This window comes from Zalophus californianus, chromosome X (genome assembly GCF_009762305.2).
Source record: "Zalophus californianus isolate mZalCal1 chromosome X, mZalCal1.pri.v2, whole genome shotgun sequence".
In the NCBI taxonomy this organism is placed as follows: domain Eukaryota; kingdom Metazoa; phylum Chordata; class Mammalia; order Carnivora; family Otariidae; genus Zalophus; species Zalophus californianus.
Window position 1 is genome coordinate 33,994,786 of NC_045612.1, and position 5,594 is coordinate 34,000,379.

Consider the following 5,594-nt stretch of genomic DNA (forward strand, 5'->3'; position numbering starts at 1 on the left):
GCATATGAACTCTGGCTTCTGAGTAAGAGATCTGTAAGTTCTCTTTCCATTAAAAGCCTTATAGTCACCATTTGTAGGATATTTGTGTTGGGTGAGGGGGTGGGATAGGGCATCCAGAGCCTCCGGACACCTGTATCTTCTAGTGTGGGGGAGGAGGCTGTCCCTTACCCTATGATCCATGTACATTTTTAGGGAGCAGGATGGGTTTTTGCAAATCTGCCCCTCCATTTTGTGAGACAGAATGTGGGTTCCCCCGGTGATTGGCTGTGTGAGCAGCTCGGGGCGACTTCTTTGGTGTCAGCCAGGGTTTGCCAAAGCCTGGGTGTCCCAGTGTGAAAAAGGGGGCCTGTGCTTTCAATCATCTGGCTCCAGGCGCTGCGAAAGGATGCTGAGGCTGCGCTGGAACTTCTCAAGAGGTGCAGCCTGTGGCGCCCCCATGCCTCGGCTTCCCCAGAGCAGCCTCTTTCAGGAGCCTGGCTGCCGCCTCTTGTAACTTGGTGAATGCAGGGCCATCTGACATGCAGGGTGCTGGTTGTGCAGCAGCTGCTCGCTGGTCTCCTCTAGTGGCCCCCAGAGTTCCCCGCTCCCCAGCAGGTGCACCGTGGGTACCACGTGCGGCAGTGCCACCTCACCTGGGTCGCAGGGTCAGCCACCCTCATGGAGCGCCCACATCAGCAGCTTCACTTCCTGCTCGGAGGCCAGCGCAGCCTCTGTGCGTCTCCTTTGGAGCTGGCGCCACGTGCAATCCAACTGGGACCCCTGGGACCTGAGCAGGGCGCCCTTGTCTGCGGCCAGTCCAGGCAGATCCCCTGCTGCCCCTGGCTGCGACACCAGCACCAGCTCCACCATCTACCTCAGGGTGGCCCTGCACTCCTCCAGCGGCAGGGCACAGCCCAGCAAGGCCAGCGCCAGCACCTCGTGTCTCTCCAGAAGTTTCAACCTCAAGCGATGCCCATGAGGAAGTGTGAACAGCTCCAGGCCAGAGGCGACCCCCTTGGCACCCTGCTGAGCCTTGGTTCCCTCCTAGAAGGACTGTAGTCTGGCAGCCCACTAATAATAGGTAGAGGGCAGCTCTCCCAGGATGGTGCTCCAGGAATAGGCTTTTGGCTCCTGGGGGCGGATTCTGGGGGCCCAGCAGGCAAGAGGGCTTGTTAGGGGGTCAGAAAGTGACCGCAGCCTGGGTCTTGCAAACTTTCGGTTCTCTTTCTCCTCTTCCTCATTGACTTCCCACCATGGGGCCTTTGCTTCTGGGCTGCCATGGCCAAGGGGTGTTCCTTGGGCGCTGGGCACTCGGAGCACCAGCTCACAGTTCGTTGGGAGGCATCCACATCATCACGGAGCATCACTGAGGGTGTTCAAGGTGGCTTGGTGGGTGCCTTGGCATAAAGCTGCCCGTCAGAGGCCCTGAGGCTGTTATCAATGGACTCTGGCAGAGCTGGGGTTTTCAGCAATATGGGATCACTACCTGTTCGAGGGAGGGCACATGTGGGCACACCTGAGGCTCCTGGTCCAGCGTGGTCTTCTCTTGACGGCCCCATGTGCTCCAAACCTCTGGGTTGACTGCCACTCCACTTCCTAGCCCTGGGCCACTCTATATGAGGTGGGCTGTCTGGGAGGGAGTTCTCACTAAAGCTGCGTCAAATAGGTCCTTGCTGTATCACAGGCCTGGAGGCCACAGCCCCTATGGCTGGGGACAGTGGATGCTGCCTCGTCACATAGCTGAGAGCCAGGGAGGGCAGGCTTGGGAAGCGCTCATCCTCCAGCTGAAAGAGGGCTGTGGGCTGGCCTGGTTGGGGATGCAGGGCCACACGGAGCACCTCGAAGTATAGGGCTGAGCCCTGCCAGCAGCAGATCATGGGGGTCCCCCATGGGGCCAGGGACAGGAACTAAGAAGTCCCCATCTTGCTGACAGGAGGCCGTGGTACCAGGGTTGGCTGGCAAACTCCTCTCCATCCTGTGGCACCTGCATGGGGCTCTTGGGCATAGAGGGTCCAGGGTTTAAACTCTGTACTTTCAATAGTCCTTAGTCTTCCACATCTGGGCTGGGACCCACTGAGCTGTCAAGAGGCTGCCCTCCCCCACCCCCACCAGCTCCATGCTAAGTGCAGAGTCTGCTTGAGATTCTCTCCTTCTTCCTCTGCCCCTCCCCACCCTCTCTCAAATAAATAAATAAAATCTTTAAAAAATAATATTTTACTAACTAGGCGGTGACAGATGGTAACTCTACTTATGATGGTATGCATATCATAATGTGCATAATTGTCAAATCACTATGTTGTACTTCTGAAACTAATATATGTCAAGTATACTTCAATTAAAAAGTAAAAACAAATTTTAAGTTTAATTTCTATTATTTATTTATTAAAGTTTAAATTTTAGAAAATGATACTCCCTAGGGAGCTATTTATGTTTTTCTTTTTCTCTCCTTTTTTTTTTTTAAGGTTTTATTTATTTATTTGACAGAGAGAGACACAGCGAGAGAGGGAACACAAGCAGGGGGAGTGGGAGAGGGAGAAGCAGGCCTCCCGCGGAGCAGGGAGCAAGATGCGGGGCTCAATCCCAGGACCCTGGGACCATGACCCGAGCCGAGGGCAGAGGCTTAACGACTGAGCCACCCAGGCGCCCCAGTATAAGTTGTTTTTCTTTATTTAAAAATTCATTAAAATCTTGAAGACAATTTAATTAAGTTACCATTATTTCGATCAGATGTGTTACTTTTATTATCTTCAATCTCAGGTTAGAAAAAATAATTTATTCAATTCATTCCTTTTGACATTACTCATTTTTATGAATGTAAAGGAGTGTTTACTTTTAAACTCTGGAATTCAAGTGACATAAAGCATCAACTTGTCTTTAGATGTCATAATGGCTTTTACACCAAGACACTAAAAAAAAAATGTATCCCATGATAATAACTAGATATCACAACTGGAGAGTATAAAGCTTTCTTTTCTTTCTTTTTTTTTTTTTTAAGATTTTATTTATTTATTTGACAGAGAGAGAGACAATGAGAGAGGGAATACAAGCAGGGGGAATGGGAGAGGGAGAAGCAGGCTTCCCACTGAGCAGAGAGCCTATTGTGGGGCTCGATCCCAGGACCCTGGGATCATGACCTGAGCCGAAGGCAGATGCTTAACCGACCAAGCCACCCCAGGTGCCCCAGGATGAATATTTTTTTAAAAAAGGGATCCTGGGGGGCGCCTGGGTGGCTCAGTTGGTTAAGCGACTGTCTTCGGCTCAGGTCGTGATCCCAGAGTCCTGGGATCGAGTCCCACATTGGGCTCCCTGCTCTGTGGGAAGCCTGCTTCTCCCTCGGCTTGTGTTCCCTCTCTTGCTGTCTCTCTCTCTCTCTCTCTCTCTCTCTCTGTCAAATAAATAAATAAAATCTAAAATAAATAAATAAATAAATAAATAAATAAATAAAAAAGGGATCCTGGGAGGCATCTGGCTGGCTCAGTTGGTAGAGCATGCAACTCTTGATCTTGGGGTCATAAGATCAAGCCCCACATTGGGTGTAGAGCTTACCTGAAAAAAAAGGATCTTCATCATCATATGTAGAGGTGGGCATAAGGTCATGCATGCACCTTAAGGAAACGTGCCTATGCATACATTGCATGTTATGTAAATGAAGCATGTGTTCCTCCTTGGGTGCAGATTTTAGTATTATAATGATGTAAAGTTTTGTCAGTCGTTCTGATGAGGGAACAGAAGGCAAGCTGAGGACAAAGCAGAAGCTGACACCCCACAACGCGCCCCCCCATGGGATATATGTGCCATTCCTCAGGTACTCCTGGCTGCCCTAAAGCTAAGGAAAGGAAAAACAAATAGTTAAACTTATAGAGATCACAATCCTACAAGACAAGAGTCTCCCTCAGTTTACCAGTCTTAGCAATTTACAAGAACAAAGCATTTCTATCAATAACCTAGCTTCCAGAAGGAAATGTAGATAAAATTAAATGTCCTTATAACCTGCAGCTATTGACAGATACTTGAAGTGGGCAGAATGTAATGTTCCTCCAAGAAGCTCCCAACTATCCTGATGTCAATGGCTTGCTGGAGGGAAAAACAACCTTAACTTGACAATGGCCAGGCCTCCGGTATCCTGTGAATCTTCTTTAACATATGAAAATCCTTTTGAAACCTCCCTTTTCCTCACCTCCCCCAACCCCATAGTATATAATCAGCCACCCCTCACAACCCCGGGGCAGCAACTCTTTCTGCCCACAGGCCCTGTCCCCGTGCTTTAATAAGCCACCATTTTGCACCAAAGACCTCTCAAGAATTCTTTCTTGGTCATCGGCTCCGGATTCCACCCCACTGAACCTCATCTATATTTCAAAACTTCATCAGTTCTGGAGGTCACTCCATGGTCAATCTGTGCAGGCCAACCCTGGTTCAGTCCAACCCTGTTATTTTAGAGATAAAGACACCTAGCTCAAGTGAGGTTAGCTTTTTGTCTTGCAACACACAGCTAGGAGTTGGCAGAGGAAAACTAGAGATTAGTTTTCTGAGTCACATTATATTGCCAATCAGGGAAACCATGGCAGAGGAAGGTGGTGGGATATTATATTTTTATTTTTTAATTGTCAAGACACACCTAGACACACCTAGAGCATCTTAAAATTTAGAAACTTAGTTAAGAAGTTTAAATTGGAGATAATTCTGCTACCATTTTGAAATACCTACCCTCAAATAAATGGGGGGGGGGGGTCGAAGGAAATGTATCTAAAAAATGAAATTGGGCAAACAATCAACTAAACTTGTTGTTTTTCTTATCCCTTATATTTTATTCTGTGGCATTAAAAATTACTTTTCATAATTATATTTGCTGGATCAATTCACAAAGTCCTGATAAGGTTTTCCATGAGCAACATGCTTCCCATGTTCTCATCTGTTTAAAGCTCTTATTATCTTTGCTTCTTTTCTCTTTCCACTAGGTTGGACACAGTGCCTCTCTTCCCCCACCCCCCAGCCTTTTTTTCTCATTAGGATTGCAGGTTCGTGAGTTCCATTATTTAAGCTCAGACAGAGAGAAGAGATGTAATTGAGGTCCTTCCTAGAGTAGAGCCCAGAAAAATGTGCAATTCCTTTTTTCTTTTGGACCCTCATCTTTCCCATGCAATGAATAAGAATAGTTTGTGGCAGACCCCCTTGTGCTCACACACTCTGATACACAGCTGGTGGATTGTTTAGTGCTCGGCATGTAGCCTGACCTGCACCAACAACCAGAGTTGGGGCCAGGCACATAGCTTCTGCATGCAGAAAATGCACAAAGCTGAGTTTGGAAAGTGAGAAAAAGGATAAAAATGTTTAAGTAGCAAATATTCAAACTCTTTTCAGTCGATCCACTTTATATGTGGAAAATCTTACATTCCCTCTATCTGCTTAAGGACAACTTCCAATGGATTAATCAGGGTATTTTACTGTCTTCCACCTGGAGTAAAAAATGAAACATCACAATAAACCTGTTATCAAATTTTTATTTCTATTTCTTAACAACGCAGGTAGACAAACACACAAATTCGCCTTTGAGCAATTGTTCAAAATGATAATCCAAAAATGTACCTTATGTTCAAACATGGAAAAAGCTCTTT

At 47.2% G+C, this 5,594-nt stretch overlaps 1 pseudogene; it reads right to left on the bottom strand.

Annotated features, from left to right (window-relative positions):
* Positions 1-354: 354 nt before the first annotated feature.
* LOC113930482 lies at positions 355-1,969 on the bottom strand (annotated as a pseudogene).
* Between the last annotated feature and the right edge of the window lie 3,625 nt (positions 1,970-5,594).